Source organism: Ceratotherium simum, chromosome 37 (assembly GCF_057802395.1).
Source record: "Ceratotherium simum simum isolate JZ-2026a chromosome 37, ASM5780239v1, whole genome shotgun sequence".
NCBI lineage: Eukaryota > Metazoa > Chordata > Mammalia > Perissodactyla > Rhinocerotidae > Ceratotherium > Ceratotherium simum.
In genome coordinates this window covers 29111136-29128619 of record NC_141936.1, presented here as the reverse complement: position 1 = coordinate 29128619, position 17484 = coordinate 29111136, and the positions used below count along the sequence as shown (strand labels likewise).

At 34.4% G+C, this 17484-nt stretch overlaps 1 pseudogene; it reads left to right on the top strand.

Moving 5' to 3' along the window:
• The first annotated feature begins 1631 nt into the window (after window positions 1–1631).
• LOC101395239 (olfactory receptor 5M3-like) lies at window positions 1632–8634 on the top strand (annotated as a pseudogene).
• The last annotated feature ends 8850 nt before the right edge of the window (window positions 8635–17484 follow it).

The window sequence follows — 17484 nt, the reverse complement described above, 5'->3', positions numbered from 1 at the left end:
CTCCTATTATGCTATGTTTTAAATTTAATTTTAGTTTTGCTTTCTCCTTAGACCTAAGAATTAAGTACATATTTTAGTTTATTAATTATTGTTTTAATAATTGAATATTAATTTAAAGATATAGTCTTTTTTTTGTGTGTGTGTGTGTGTGAGGAAGATCAGCCCTGAGCTAACATCCGTGTTAATCCTCCTCTTTTTTTGCTGAGGAAGACCGGCTCTGAGCTAACATCTATTGCCAAGCCTCCTCCTTTTTTTTTCCCCAAAGCCCCAGTAGATAGTTGTATGTCACAGTTGCTCATCCTTCTAGTTGCTGCAGTGGGACGCAGCCCCAGCATGGCCGGAGAAGCAGTGCGTCGGTGCACTCCCAGGATCCGAACCAGGCCACCAGTAGCAGAGTGCGCACTTAACCACTAAGCCACAGGGCCGGCCCTATTCTTTGTTGTTTAAAAAAACCTGGTACTCATTCATAACTTTTTGGTATTATCATGTTCGTCTGTGCTTTTCCAATAGAAATTTTGGCAAGTATTTGATAGCTGCTCACAGCTTCTTACATTGAGAACCACATTTGTAACTTAAAACTCAGAGTAATCACATGAGGCTATTTAGTGCCTTGTAGAGGTTGGCCTTAAAAATTAAACCTAAGACAACATTTTAGGGGATAGAAATAATTGATCTGCACTTGTACTAAATTCTGTATTCGGGGAACTGTAAGTTACTCTTTGAGGTGCTGGGTCTGGGACTTCTGAAGAGAGTAAAATCCTAGCCCTAAGTAGCACAATTATTCTGGCAGGAACTCACACAGAACTCAAACTTACACATGCTTAATCAACACTCTTTAATGCCAAAACATGGTTTCATTATAAATCTGGAGATTCTCACCTTATTCTGAGAAGTATCTAAGTGATACTTAGATATGTGTCTCCCCTACCTGTGTAGTTCACCTATTGAAAACATGATCATTTAACCATTTTATTTATTTAACGAATATTTCTTGAACATCTACCGTGTGCCCAGTATCATTATAGGTACTGGGGCAGGGCCATGAGCAAAGTAGTTGATGGCCCTCTAATAAAAATTTCATTACAATGGAAGAAGAATGGATTTAGGGAGAAACAGGTCTTAATAAGCAGGAATAAACTCCTGTAGAAAGTGCAAGGGAGGGGCCAGTGTGAGTGTAGTGCAGTGTTCAGGCCAGAAGAGGGAAAGAGTTTTGGGGGGTGGACATAAATTGCCAGGCCACTCAGTTAAGGTGATCAAGTGCATATACTGCTGAATTCTACACAGGTTTTTGGTTATACAAAGAACATATTTTTGTTCCCTCAAGACCATAAATACAATGATAGAATATATCATGCACACCTGTCATACAGTGGAAATGAGACTCCTTTTGGGTCAGAAATTGAGAATTTTGATCTGCCCTGTTAATAGTTACTTGTTGGACAATGGGTTGAGAAGATTACCAGTACAGACTCTGGAATCAGAAATCTAGGCCTTGATTCGTTGAAAGTGTGACTTTGAGCAAGTGACCGAACATCTCTGAGACTCTAACTTTCTTTCTCTAAAATGGGAATAATAATAATTACCTCAAGAGGTAGTTATGAGAATTAAATTATATTAGCATAGTATCTGGCATGCGGTAACTTCAATAAACACCTTGTTTTCCCTGTTATTAAGTTTCTAATCTTCCTTATTTATAAAATGAGGGAGTTGAAGCAAATATATATTTTCCTGCTTTGAAACTCTATAATTTTAGTTATGGGGAATAATATTTGTTTCACCTCTCACTGGAAAAGCCAACTGGCACAGAATGTGAAGTACAGAACACAGGATTGGTTTATACAGGTTGAGCAACATCATCACCAAGGTTAGTGTGATGCAAACCCAAATAAATTTTCTCCTTTGATCCCAGGACACATTCATAATAAAGAGTTTGTGGAAAAATAAAATTGCCTAAATCTGTTATTAAAAAGAAAAAAACCAACAGTCGACTCTTTCTCTAGAAACATACTACCTCCAGGGTCGTGTCTAGGGGAAACTTCTTAATTGCTTCCTTTTTATTCTAAGGCAAATATTTAAGGAAACTTCCCTTGTTGGTTTCCACTTTCTCTTTTGTCTGGTATATGTTGTTTACCATCTCTTATATAGCATTCAGTTTTCAATTCTGCATCCTCACCAGGGATATTTATCTCCATACTGAGGTTGGTATAAAAATGCATCCATCAAGAATAGTCAGATGAAGTTTGCATCTTAGATTTTATTTTCTTTTATTCTTTATTAATTACCAGTAATTAGCATTAATTATTCCATATATGTTATCTTTGTGTGTAGGTGTGTATGCATTTATGAGAGAGAGAGAGAGAAAAAGAGAAATTTTCTACAGAGATTTGATTATTTAACTATTGCAAACTACTGAAGCAAGCTACAATTTCCAGGAGTGCATTTAATAGTAATTGCACCACGTATGTTTATTATGTGTTGATGTGTAATATCTCTTCACATACAAACACACAATGAAATTAATACTATTATTACTGTTACATCATATGAAGGCATGGAGAAATTAAAAACAAGCCAGAAAAAGAATAAACCTTGCCCAAGTTCATGGAGCCAGAATTCAACCAAGCTCTGACAATAGAAACAGAATTCTTTAACTGGAATACTTGATATTTCCTCATGTCTTGTCTGGGGGAAAAATCCACATTTACTGGTAATTTGATTTGAAATACAGAATGATACCATATGAGAAGTTTGTGTCTACATTTTTCCCTTTCGATGGCGAGGACAGTCCTCTAAGTGCTTCTGAGGTCCCCAAACCCTCTGCTTTTTTCCAGACCTCATACTCTCTAAGATGAAGCCTAACCACTCCACTTTCCCCATGAGTTCACCATCATTAGCTGTCACCCGCCTAATCACAATTCACGTTTTCATGTATTTACTTTCTTTGAACTACTAACACCACCATCGTTTATATCTTTTTTTGCGGTGAATCATCCTTGGTACTATGCAGTCAGATCTGACTTTCCAAATGAGAATTCCTCTATTGCTAATCTTTGAAAAATGCATAAAAGTAAAAAACACAGGCAGCTACAAGCATGTTCTGTACAGTCTGTTCAGTATAGTCTGTCTACATGTTTGTAATCTCTTTTCATGTACAGAATCTCTCTTCATCTTTGTATGTCCTCTATAATTTATGATGTGTCTAAAACATATTTTTCATTAATTTTTCTTTGTATATGAACCTGTCAAACTTTAAAAATACAATTTCTTCCTGGTTAGGGCATTCCTCTGTCTCAAAAGTTTATGCGTTTTTTAAAAAAAGTAAACGTTAAAAAAACTTTTAAAAAGAAGTATTGCTTGGGCAGTTCATCTGTGATATATTTTATTTGTTCCTCTTCCTATGGACTGTGCATGATCACAAGCAGCTCATGATAATGCTTCAGCACATTCGGGATAAATACTAAAAACAAGTGTCCTCTCCCTCCCAGACCATCTAGGAGCATATCCAAACCAGAGAACACAGCAGCACACTACAGAGCAGATATCCAACAGGGAGGAAGAATATTTTACCAAGCTATCTTCCTGCTTGGTATTTTTTTTTCTTTTTCCCTAAAAGATGAAAACAATTTTTTAATGGTGAAAGACAAGGCTAAACAACCAGTTTATCATTTTAGCGACTGCAGTATTTAAAAATTAGTTAAAAATTAAGTTTATGTTTATGTCAGAGAGGTTCCACAGAAATTCAAAAGAGGAAAAAAATGTTAGGAAGAATTGAGTCCTCACAGGCGGTATGTGCACGCACAGCAGCAGTTTGTAACACATTTACTTCTCATAACACATTTACTTCACACTGTTGAGATCAGAGCAACACCATCCATCATACTGACTTAATTGCTAGTCATAATGCAACTTATTTATAATTTTACTTGCATTTAGTTTTCATTATTTAGCTGTATGAAAGTTATATTAGTGCCACGCACGATTACTGTACATATTTGAGAAAATTTGTAATTAACAAAACCCAAAACAAAAATTACTTTTATTTAGTACATTCCACCCTGTGATTGCATGTTACGTTTCTTAAAGACTCACAAATATATTCCTTAAAGACGGTGATTTCAATTTTGTAACATGAATGATACATTGATAGATAAAGAATTTTGGTCAATTTATTAATACACGTGCTGTGATATGAATGGTGAGCTGAACAATAACAAAGTGAGTGCTATTGATTTAGACTTTAATGTGATTTTTTAAAAACCTCTCCTTTATGCATAGTAGATTGATGCTCACCTACCACTCAATGTGATCACATGTATTCTCAAAGCTTAATTCTTTTTTGTATATCTATGTATACTTTTAAAACCAAATAGTCATGTCAAATTGACCATTGAAAAACTCTTTGAAGGGAGAATGAATCCCGTAAAGGTAACATGAAGCTTTGGGACTGAAGGTGGATGGCGAGAAGACGCTGAGATATACATAAAGGGTGGTATTCTTTATATCTTAAAACAAAGGATTTTCATTTTTTTTTCATGTGTAGCCGAATTCTTCTATTTTTGTTGTTGAGGTATAATTGACATATGATGTTATATTAGTTTCAGGTATACAACCTAACATTTCCATATTTGTATATAATGCAAAATGATCATCTCAATAATTCCAGTTAACATCCATCCCCATACATAGTTACCAATTTTTTTTCTCTTTTAAGATCCACTCTCAGCAGCTTTCAAATATTCAATATGGTAATATTAACTGTAGTCACCATGCTGTACATGATATTCCCATAACTGATTTATTTTATAACTAGAAGTTTGTACTTTTTGAGCACTTTCACCATTTTTGCTCACCCCCCTACCCCCTGCCTCTGGCAACCACCAGTCAGTTCCCTATATCTATGGGCTTGGATTTTTATTTTTAATATTCTTCATATAAGTAAAACCACACTGTATTTATCTTTCTATGTCTGGCTTATTTCACTTAGGATAACACCCTCAAGTTTCATTCATGTTGTTGCAAATGGCAAGATTTCATATTTTCACTGGCTGAATAGTATTCCATTGTATGTGTGTGTATATATATATATATATATATATATATATATATATATATATATATATATACCACAACTTCTTTATCCAGTCCTCCATCAATGGACCCTTAGGTTGTTTCCATATCTTGGCTATTGTCAATAATGCTGCAATGAATATGAGGGTGCATATAACTTCTCGAATTATTGTTTTTATTTACTTAGGATAGGAAAGTGGAATTGCTGAATAGTATGTCAGTTCTATTTTTATATTTTTGAGGAAACTTCATACTGTTTTCCATTATGGTTATACCAATTTACGTTCCCATCAACAGTGCACAAAAGTTCCCATTTCTCCACATCCTTGCCAACCCTTGTTATTTCTCGTCTTTTTGATAATAATCATTCCAACAGATGTGAGAAAATACCTCATTTTTATTTTGATTTGCATTTCTCTGTGGATTAGTGATAATGAGCATATTTCATGTACCTGTTGGTCATTTGTATGTTTTCTTTAGAAAAATGTCTATTCAGATCCTTTGTTTATTTTTTAATCAGATTGTTTGTTTTGCTATTGTGTTGAATGTGTTATTTATATATTTTGGATATTAACCCTTTATCAGATATATGATTTGCCAATATTTCCTCTCCTTCAGTAGGCTGCCTTTTCATTTTGTTGATAGTTTCCTTTGCCATGCAGAGGCTTTTTTATTTTGACGTAGTCCTACTTGTTAATTTTTTGTTTTGTTGCCTTTGCTTTTGAAGTCAGGTCCAAAAAATTATCACCATCTTTATATCATAAAACAAATAATTTTAGAAATAAACTTATCAACTCTGTAACAGATTTTCAGCCTATACATAAACAAATTCCAAGGCAGTTTATCCAACTTTAGACAACTTGAACTATTATAATACTTAAAATTTTCAAGCTGTTAGTTAATGCCCCAATTTTTCATTAATTAGCTTGAGATTCTGGAGTTACTCTATCTAATATACTTTGGTAACTTTCTTCTTTCTCCTGAGAAAACTTTTCTTTACAAATGGAGTGTGTAATCAGCAGTGTATTACTTTTGTTGATAAGAGCCTGTTTATTTCCATTATGGCAATGAAGTTTATATTCCTGCCTGCTCTTATCTTTCCTGGTCACTACCCGGTGATAGCTATGGATAAGGTCCATCAAATTGTAGTTGAACTAAGTGTAATCCTGGAGGTTAAAACAAGAGTTTTAGAATAGTCAATTTCCCTAGAAATGACATTTAGCCTTTGGAGGGAATGTCCCAATCTCATCTCAAACAAATTCATTGTCCTGTTGAAAAGCTATCTCGAGATCTTCGTTGGATGTAGTTACACTCTGTGTTCTACAGAATGTGAATGTTCATTGACGCTGAGGGAATCTCTCTCTGTCTCTCATTTTCAAGCAAAGTAAACACTAGTTAGACTAAGCATAACAGCATTCTTTCCCATGATACTTCTCATAGTTTAACTTTATTACGTAGATTCTCTATCTCTAAGAGTTTGGATAGAATATGAAGATTGATCACTATTATTTGATGAATGAACACTTGTAGATTATTTCCATAGTACTTATTAACATCAGGCAAGGTACTAGTGTTTCCTCAGGAAAACAATTTGTGAAATATTGTTCTGGGGAAAAGTTTATATGATACCACTTATATTTGAGAGTAAATTTGCAAAATATTCAAGAAATTTTCTAGAACGCCACTGGATCTCAAAAGAAGAGTCAATCATTCCCCAATTTCTGCACCCACTATAACTCTGTAAGAATATATCATGGTTTTAGAATGTTTATGTATATTAATAATGCTATAAATACTGACATTAATCTCTTTTTCTTACTTATCTTTAAATCTTTAGGACATAGAGTTAATGATATCTGGTAGATTATAACTATTTATTAGATTTGCAAAAGAGTCCATACAGAGGGGATATGCTTAATGTATGAATCTGTATGTAATTTATCCCTTTGTACTTGGCTTTGAGGACTACTGTGATCACTGTGTTCTTCTTCAATTGAAATGAGTGCAAATATGAGGTTAGATTGAAAATATTTTTTTACCTGACATTTGGGGCTGATTAATTATTTGATTAAGTGGCTTCCATCTCTAATCATGGGGAAATATGCTTGTAGTGAGAAAGAGATGAAGTAAAAATTATTTTTAGATATGTTAAAAGGAAAACTATAACCCTCTATAAATATCTTAAAAATATGAAACTACCTTACATGCCAGTTTTGGAAACAAGGGATGTTTAACAAGTCATTTTGAGAATTTAGCCAATCACAATATTTAGTCCTAGCATGTTTCAATCACAATATTTTGTATAACTGTTGTGTAATAGGCCCTGTGTATTTATTCATCTTGGTAACCTTCAGAGAGACTGCTATGTAGCAAGTGTCAGAAAAGATTTTGGGAAAGAATGGCAAAGTGCAGTCGTAAATGTTTAATAAAAGGGACAATGAAAGAAGGCATGGATAAATAGATAAATTAATAACTAATCAATACCTGATTTCAAAATTTATTTCCTTTTAGTTAGCACCAAGATTTGTAACCAATATTGACTTAGAACTGAGAAAATACTCAATTTCACTCATGTGACAGAGTTTATCCTTTTGGGACTAACCAGCTATCGGGAATGGAAAGTTCTCTTCTTCATGATTTTCTTAGTGGTGTATCTTATCACCATGGTGGGTAATACTGGCGTGGTCACGTTAATTAAGGTCAGTCCACAGCTTAACAGACCCATGTACTTTTTCCTCAGTCATTTGTCATTTGTTCATGTGTGGTTTTCTTCCAATGTCACCCCTAAAATGTTGGAAAACCTGTTATCAGAGACAAAAATTATTTCTTACCCTGGTTGTTTAATCCTGTGTTTCTTCTTCATTGCCCTTGTCACTGTAGAAATATTTATTCTTACTTTAATGGCCTTTGACTGATACATGGCAATTAGGAGCCCTCTGCTACATGGCAGCAAAATGTCAAGGGTTGTCTGTATTCAACTGATTTATTTCTCTTACGTACATGGTTTTCTGACCTGTCTGGCAGCAACAGACTGCTATTTTGGACTTAGAGCTTGCACTTCTGGGGGAAAATTGAGATCAACCAATTGAGATCAACCACTTCTAATGTGCAGACCCACCTCTCATCAAAATGGCCTGCGCTGGCACCTTTTAAAAAGAATATACAATGATCATGCTTGCAGGCATTAACCTCACATATTCTCTGAGTATAATTATCATATCATATCTATTCATTCTCATTGCCATTCTACGGATGCACTCAGCAGAAGGAAAGTGGAAGGCCTTTTCCACCTGTGGGTCCCATTTGACAGCTGTCATCATATTTTATGGACCTTTTATCTTTACGTGTCTCAGACGTCCCTCAGAGGAGTCCGTGGAGCAGGGGAAAACGGTGGCTGTGTTTTATGCCACAATGATCCCTATGTGGAATCCCATGATCTACAGCCTGAGGAATGAGGATGTGAAAAAAGCCATGAGCAAAGTCATCACCAGAGCACGTTTAACAAAATACAATAACATTGGGTCATTTTTGTCTTCTCTGTTTCATAAATATTTGTTTGTCAACTGATTATTGCTCCATTACAAGAGAAAATCTCAAATTCAGAGAAAAGAAGTACATTTTCCCATTCCTGATGATGTAAGTACAGGATTAATTAAAAATTAATAAATTAATTAATTGAAAAGGTTATTTGAGCTAAAGTTCACAGGTACACTAATTAAAATTTTTCAAATACTTAGCTAGAACAAAAAGATTTTGTTTTTCTTATGCAAAAATGCAGTGGATAAATTTGGGAAATACTTATCAATTTGCCCATTTAGAGAGTAATTTGAGGCAGAAAAATAGTAACATATTTTATTTAGTTGTCTAGTATGAGGGCAAAAAAATAGTAGTCTTTCTAATGGTTATGAAATTGTTTAATGTTTATTGCTTCTTTCAATGTTAAGGGTGAGTCTGTTCAGAGAGTACTACTTTGAAAATAGCAATGCTATTGTATTTAATTCTTTTTTACTTTTTTGATGTTTAAGAGACACAGCATGGTAAGTGTCTCTCTTTTACAGATTCCAGTAACTGACATTTTTCAACTGCAAGATTGCCAGTGACTGAATTGTGCACTTCTTGTGTGCCCCTGCCAAAGTGTCTCCAGTCTGACTGAAGAATGGGTAGAATTAGTGAATGGATGTGTCATTTTGAAAGCACAGCTCTCCAGATTTCACTTAATAAATTAAATTGATACTCATGTGAAATATTTTGCACATCTGTGACTAAGATACGGAACTTAAATATTTTAAAATAATTTTTGTATTTAAAAGAAATAAAGTATTTAGAATGGACTACTTGTTGTCAAAAATGTCATGTCCTGCCATAATGTAATATATTTCCCAGTAATATAATTCCACACAATAAAATACTGTGATAACAAATAAGTCTCAAATAAGGTCTCAATCTTCTCTTCAAAACATGGATAAAAATTTAAAAATGGACAAAGAATAATTTTTTTTTCTCATATTGCATCAATTTTGCTTTATAGTTACATCTTTGCAGATAAACTGATAATTACTTAATGTGTAATTTAAATGTGTATATTACACTTCTTTAATTATGTATTTTCTGCAACAAAACAAAAGATGATGCATGTATATATATGAATGTATATATGTGTGTATGTATGTACATATTTATTTGTTTCTCTGAGGACATAGAGATCAAAGGAAGTCCAAGTGGCAAAGTTCTTGCCTCACACTTGTTCTTCATAAAAATAAAGTACAAGAGTGATACCAAATTATGTTAATACATTTTTATTTTCCTATGCAAAGTTGATTCAAAAGTTCATAAGACTGAGCTTGTTACAATGGGGACTTGCAAAGCTTTTTATCCATCATATTTTACCCTTTCACTCTTCTTTACCAAAACCATTGATTTCCATGTTATTGTTTTAAAATATATGTGAATGGAGTTGGGGAAATTTTACCAGTGGGAATAACTGGACCACCGATTATACCTTCACAGTTTTTCCTCAAGAGAAATTCCTGAAAGATTAATGAAAATGAATTTGGTTTCTTATTTGTAAATTACACATTCCATCTTCTCAGTTGTTTTGATAGGTGATGCTCAGGTATGTAACAAATTGTCTCTAACTCGTAAGTCACTTGGTCATCTGGTCCCAAGTCTACGGTATCACCTATCTTAGGGTGGGTAGGGAGAAACAGTAGTCCACTATCTCTGTAGTTCAGCCTGTTTCAAGATAACACAAAGCTCTTCTAGTTCGTCAAGGATGAATTATTAGAAGAACAATTTTCTTCTGCTTGGAAGATAATCAAAATGAAATTTAAATGTAAAGAAATAGAATAATAAAATAGGTTATCAAAAAGCAGCAATAGGGCTGGCCCAGCGTCATAGTGGTTAGGTTCATGTGCTCTGCTTTGGTGGCCCAGGGTTCCCAGGTTCAGATCCAGGGCGTGGACCTATGCCACTTGTGAAGCCATGCTGTGGCAGTCATCCCACATATAGAGTAGAGGAGGAAGGGTGTGGATGTTAGCCCCGGGCCAATCTTCTGCTAATTGACCATATTGTGATGCAAAACAATTGATTTGACTCCAGTCTTGTACTCTTAACAACCTTACATTGTTATTACCAAGGGTCATGTAAAGTGATAGAGCCAAGGTTTGATCTCCAAACAATGATGATTAGAAAAACAGGTTCTTCCCATTAATATGTGAAACAGACTCCAATGATTTGGGAAATGAGATACTCTTTCTTTTAATTAACAGTGATCCCTACTCCTCCAAACCAGAGATCCCATTTGGGAAATTGAGAGTAGCCTGGAGTGGCCCCTCCTCCTCCAGCCCAGGTAAGGGAGCTGAAACAAAGCCTCACCTGCTGTGGAGAGTATCCTCTACCCCATCTGACCCGAAGGGCTAGTGAAAGAACCTGAAAGCCCTGTGGCCCAGTGGCTCTCAAGCTGAAAGAGGAACACACAGAGCCAGTAGTTAGCAGAGCAAGCTGGTGGCCCAGTTTGCTAGGGAAATTGGGGTGTGGGTCAGCTTGAGTTACGAGAACAAACAGCGTCACCAGTGATAGAGCTGCTTTTTCACCGCACGCAGGTAGGGAATCTAATTAGTAGCACTGCTCGTTGCTGAGTACAACCTTCAGCCTGTCTGACTAAGGAATCTAACCAGGTACCTGGGAAGCTGCACAGTCCATTCAACAGCCCTACATGCAGTGGCACTTGAACAGAGAGCACAGTCCAAAGCTTGCCCTGTCTGTAGAACAAAACCAGTGGCCTCACCTGACCAGGGAATTCAGTGCACACTCGGGCCTGACCCTGGGTCCCAAATAATGAGCTGTGCAGACACTTGGGCCCTGATCTGCTGCCCTGTCAGGGCACAGAAGCTACTTCATAGCCCCACTGAATATAGGACCTAGTCTCAGCCATCTAGTATGCCTGACCAGAGAATTCAGGCAACCACAGAGCCCAACCTACAGCCTCACTTGTATAGAAAACCAAGCCAATGGTCCTATCTAATTGTTCTCAGCCAGTGGCACACCTCCACTCTCATCCTCAGAGCTTGAACAGTTGTCTTGCCTCAAAATAGATCATAATAGTAGTCCCCACTTGTTCAAATACATTAGCAGCAGACACATCCAGAAACCCAAACTGATCTCACTGGGGAAGAAGTACCTCTGCCAAGGCAAACCTGTAAAATTTGGAAGAGGAGCCTGATTACTCAAATGTACAGATAACAATATAAGGAATCAAAGATCACCAAATATTAGGTAAATACCAAAGGAAACTAATAAAGCTACAATAACTGACCTTAAAAAAATGGAGATCTATGAACTGTCAGACAAAGAATTCAGAGTAATCCTCTTAAGAAAGTTCAGTGAACTATAAGAAAACACAGACAACTAAATGAAATTAAGAAAACAGTGCATGAACAAAATGAGCTACCTATAAGGGAACCCCTATAAGACTAATGGCAAATTAATCAACAAAAACTTTTTAGGCCAGGAAAGAATAGGATGACATATTCAAAATATTGAGAGAAAATAATTGTCAATCAAGAATTCTATACCCTGTGAATCTGACCTTCAGAACAAAGGAGGGGTAAAGACTTTCCCAACCAAACAAAAACTGAAGGACTTCATTACCACCAGAACTGCCTTACAAGAAATGCTAAAGGGAATTTTTGAGTGAAAGTAAAAAAACACTAAATAACAGCATTAAAACACAAAAAGCATAAATATCACTGGTAATGGTAAAAAATATATTCATAGTTAGATTCTACAACATAGTAATAATGGTGCATAACTCACTTACAACTCCAGTTTAAAAGTTAAAAAATAAACATAGCAAAATAACCACAAAATCAATAATCTGTTATTAGTTACATAATACTAAAAACATGTAAATTGTAGCCAGCAATAATCTAAAATATGAGAAATAAAAGTATAAAGTATATGAATTCTATTGAAGTTAAGTTGTTAGTTTAAAATAGAGTGTTATAAGTTTAATATATTTTATGTAAGGCTCATGGTAATCACAAAGAAAATTCTTGGAGTAATTACACAAAAGAATATGATAAAGAAGTCAAAGCATACTGATACTAAAAAAACACGAAAATTCACAAAAAAAAGACAGTAGGATAAGAAACAAGGAAGAATGGATCTACAAAACAACCAGAAAACAATTAACAAAATAGCAATAGTAAGTCCTACCTACAAATAATTACTTAAAATTTAAACAAATTAAATTCTTCAATTAAAAGACATAGAATGGATGAATGGGTAAAAACAGCAAATGAGATGTTGCCTACAAAACACACACCACAGGTTTAAAGACACACATATACTGAGAGTGAAGGGGTGGGAAAAGACATTTCAGCAAAAGTTAACCAAAAAAAGCAAGAATAACTACACTTACATCAGACAAAATAGACTTTAAACTAAAAATAATAAAAAGAGACAAATAAGATCATTATATAATGATAAAGGGGTCAATATATCCCAAAGATATAACTATTGTAAATAATTATACACCCAACATCTGAGCTCCTAAACATATAAGGCAGAAACTGATAGAACTAAAAGGAGAAATAAACAGCAATACAATAATAATTGGGGACTCTAATACCCCATTCTCAACAACGGATGGATCATCTAGACAGAGAATCAATAAGAAACCAGTAAATTTGAAAACACAATAGAGCAAATGGACCTAACAGACATATACTGAACATTCTTTCCATCATTGGCAGAATACACATTTTTTCAGGCATACATGCAACATTTAACACAGACCGTATGTTAGGACACAAAACAAGTTTTAGCAAAGTTAAGATTGAAATCATACCATGTATCTTCTCTGACCACAGCGGCAAGAACCTAGCAATTAGAAACAAGAGGAAAACTGGAAAATCCACAAACACATGGAAATTAAATAACATTATCCTGAATGACCAATGGATTAAAAAAGAAATCAAAGAGGAAGTGAAAAAGTTTCTTGAGATAAATGAAAACGGAGACAGAGCATACCAGAACTTATGGGAAGCAGCAAAAACAGTTCTAAGAGGGAAATTCATAGCAAGAAACACCTACATTAAGAAGCAAGAAAGATCCCAAATAAACAATGTAATTCTACACCTTAAGGCACTAGAAAAAGACCAAACTGAGCCCAAAGTTAGCAGAAGAAAGAAAATAATAAAGATTAGAACAGAAATAAATAAAAGAGAACAGAAAAACAGTAGAAAAGATTAACCAAACTGTTTTAGTTCTTTAAAAAGACAAACAAAATTGACAAACTGTTAGCTAGACTAACCAAGGAAAAAAAGAGAAAGAGCCCAAATCAACAAAATTATAGATGAAAAAGGAGTTTACCTAGATTCACCAAGAAAGAAATAGGACTCAAACAGCTAAAATCAGAAATAAAAGAGGAGACATTACAACTGATACCACAGAAATTCAAAGGATCAGAAGAGGCTACTAAGAACAACTGTATGTTAACAAACTAGACAATGTAGCAGAAATGAAAAAAAAAAAAAACTTTCTTAGAAGAATACAACTTACCAATACTGAATCAGGAAGAAAAAAAAAAAAATCTGAATAGACCATTTACTAGCAAGGAGATTGAATCAGTAGTCAAAAATCTCCCAATGAGAAAAAGGCCAGGACCAGATTGTTTCACTGGTGAATTTACCAAACATTTAAAAAAGAATTAAAACAAATTCTTCTCAAATTCTTCCCAAAAATTGAAGAGAAGGAAACACTCTCAAACTCATTTTACAAAGTCAACATTATCCTGATACCAAAACCAGAAATTGATACTACTAGAAAAGAAAACTACAAGCCAATATCCCTGATGAATGTAGATGCAAAATTGTCAATAAAATACTATTAAACTGAATTCATCAGCATTTTAAAAAGATCATTCACCGCGCTAAAGTGGGATTTATCCCTGGGATACAAGGTGTTTCAACATATGCAAATCTATCAATGTGATGCATCACATGAACAGAATGAAAGAAAACAATCATATAATCATCTCAATAGACACAGAAAAGGCATTTGACAAAATTTAACATCAATTCATAATAAAAACTCAACAATTTAGGCATAGAAGGAGCATACCTCATCATAGTAAAGGCCCTATATAACAAGTCCACATCTAACATCATATTCAACAGTGAAAGGATGAAAGATTTTTCTATAAGATTGAAAAGGAGACATGAGTGCTCATTCTCACCACTTCTATTCAACAGAATACTGGAAGTCTTAGCTAGAGCAATCAGGCAAGAAAAAGAAAAGTTACCAGAATTGGAAAGAAAGAAGTAAAATTGTCTCTATTTGCAGATGACATGATTTTATATATAGAATATCCTAAAGATTCAACCAAAATCTATTTGATCTAATCAATAAATTCAGTAAAGTTATAGGATACAAAATTAACATGCAAAAATTAGTAGCATTTCTATACAGTAACATAAAATTTCAGAAAAATAAATAAAGATATTGATCCAATTTACAATAGCATCAAAAACAATAAAACACTTAGGAACAAATTTACCCAAAGAAGTGAAAGATCTCTATATTGAAAACTACGAAACATTGATGAAAGAAATCAAAGGAGACAAGTAAGTGGAAAAGTACTCTGTGTTCACAGGTTGGGAGAATTAATATTGGTAAAATGTCAACACTATCAAAAGCTGTCTATGGACTCAATGCAATCTATCAAGATTCCAATGGCATTTTTACAGGAGTAGAAAAAATACTCCTAAAATTGATATGGAATGACAAATGACCCTGAATAGCCAGAGAAATTCTGAGAAAGAAGAACAAAGCTGGAAGTACCACACCTCCAGATTTCAAGATATAGTAGAAAGCTGTAGTTATCAAAACATTATGACACTCCCATAAAAATAAATAGATGAATGGAAAAGAATTGAGAGCACAGAAATAAAACCAAGCATATATGATCAACCAAAATTTGACAAGGGAGCCAAGAATACTCAATGGAGAAGACAGTCTCTTCAATAAATGTTGCTGGGATAATTGAATATTCACATGTAAAAGAATGCAATTGAACTTGTATCTTACACCACTCACAAAAATTAACTCAAAATGGATTACAGACTTAAACATAGGACCTAAAACCATGAAAATCCTAGAAGAAAACATAGGAACAAAGCTCTTTGACGTGGATCTTGGTAATAATTTTTTGGATATGGATTATTTGGAAACACACAGAACAAGCAACAAAATAAAAAATAAACAAGTGGGACTACTCAAACAAAAAAGCTTTTCCACAGCAAAAGAAACCATCAGCAAAGTGAAAAGACAACACATAGAGTGGGAAAATATTTGCAAATCATGTATCTGATAAAGGGTTAATATCCAAAACATATAAAAAAACACATACAACTCAAGAGCAAATAAAAATGACCAAATTAAAAAGCAAGCAAAGGATCTGAATAGACATTTCTCCCAAGAAGATATACAAAAAGCCAACAAGTACATAAAAATATGCTCAACCTCACTTGTCATTAGGAAAAAAATGAAAATTAAAATCACAACGAGATATCATTTCAGAGTTGTTAGAATGATCATGATCAAAAAGATAAGTGTTAACAAATGCTGACATGGATATGGAGAAAAATGGATGCTTGTGCCCTGTTGGTGAGATTGTAAATTAGTACAGCCCCTATATAAAACAATATGGATCATCCTCAAAAAATTAAAATAGAACTACATTATAATTCAGCAACTTCACTTCTGATAGTAAATCCCGGGGAATAGGAGCATAAAACCAAAGTTGCAATAACACTCTGAACTATCCCCATTGTTAACCTTCAATATGATTCATTTTACTTATCATCTCCTAGAATATCAATACGGATTACAAAATACCCTATTAAAACTGTATGTTGCCTAGTTTTCATATTTTGAGATTTCTTATAAATGGTATGGCAATAAAATATTCTTTTATCTTTTTATTTTAACAACCTCGTTTATGTATTTTGTTTAGGTTTGTTAATGCTATTCTGTTTGTGATAATTCAATTTTATAGAACATCCCATTGTATTTGCTAGAGTATTCCTTGTGTTAAACTAAAAAGAGGAATCTAGCACAAAGGGTATCAAATCTTGAGCAAAATTATTCCCCAAAATAGTTCTCTCCAACTTACACAAGCTCGACTGGTGTTAAATTTTTCATTACTGCCAACTGAATGCGTGGGAAGTACTCTAATTCCTCCCTGTTTGTCTCCATTTGCATCACCTTGACCTCCAGTGAGCTTCATAGGCTTTTAAAATGTTTGCTAACAATTTGATATTCATCTTCTGTGAACTGCATGTTGGTATCCAGTTCTCTTCCTATTGATTCAGTAACTCACATTGTCCTACTGAATTTTTTTGAGTTGTAAAATCTTGTTCTTTATACCAGCGCATTGTCCATCATATGCGTGTCTATGATTTCTTCTAATGTGGCTTTTGTCTTTTCACTTTGACTCTGTTGTTAGTTATTATGTTAATTATGTTAATATCCACTTAAATCCTGAGGAAAACCCTCCTCATCTTCAGATTTTTGCAGATACCATGAAGGCCCACCATGCATATCACTCAGCCTACCTGGGACATACACCATGTCTTTCTCAGTTACCTGAGAAAGACATGGTGAGGTAAGATAGGAAACGGAATCCATTTGTGTTACTAAGCCCTGAGTTCTGAACCAATCTTCTGTGTAGGAATTTTAATTCAATTTGGGAATCTGGGTTCATTCATGTCCCATTTCTCACTGGTCGCACTCTGGCCATGCTCTTATGAGATTCACTCCAGGCTGGAAGTTCCTTCTTTAGGTTTAGAATGACAGCTCTTACTTCTATCCTGGGGGAAAAAAAAGAAGACCATTATAAGAAAGTTCACAAAT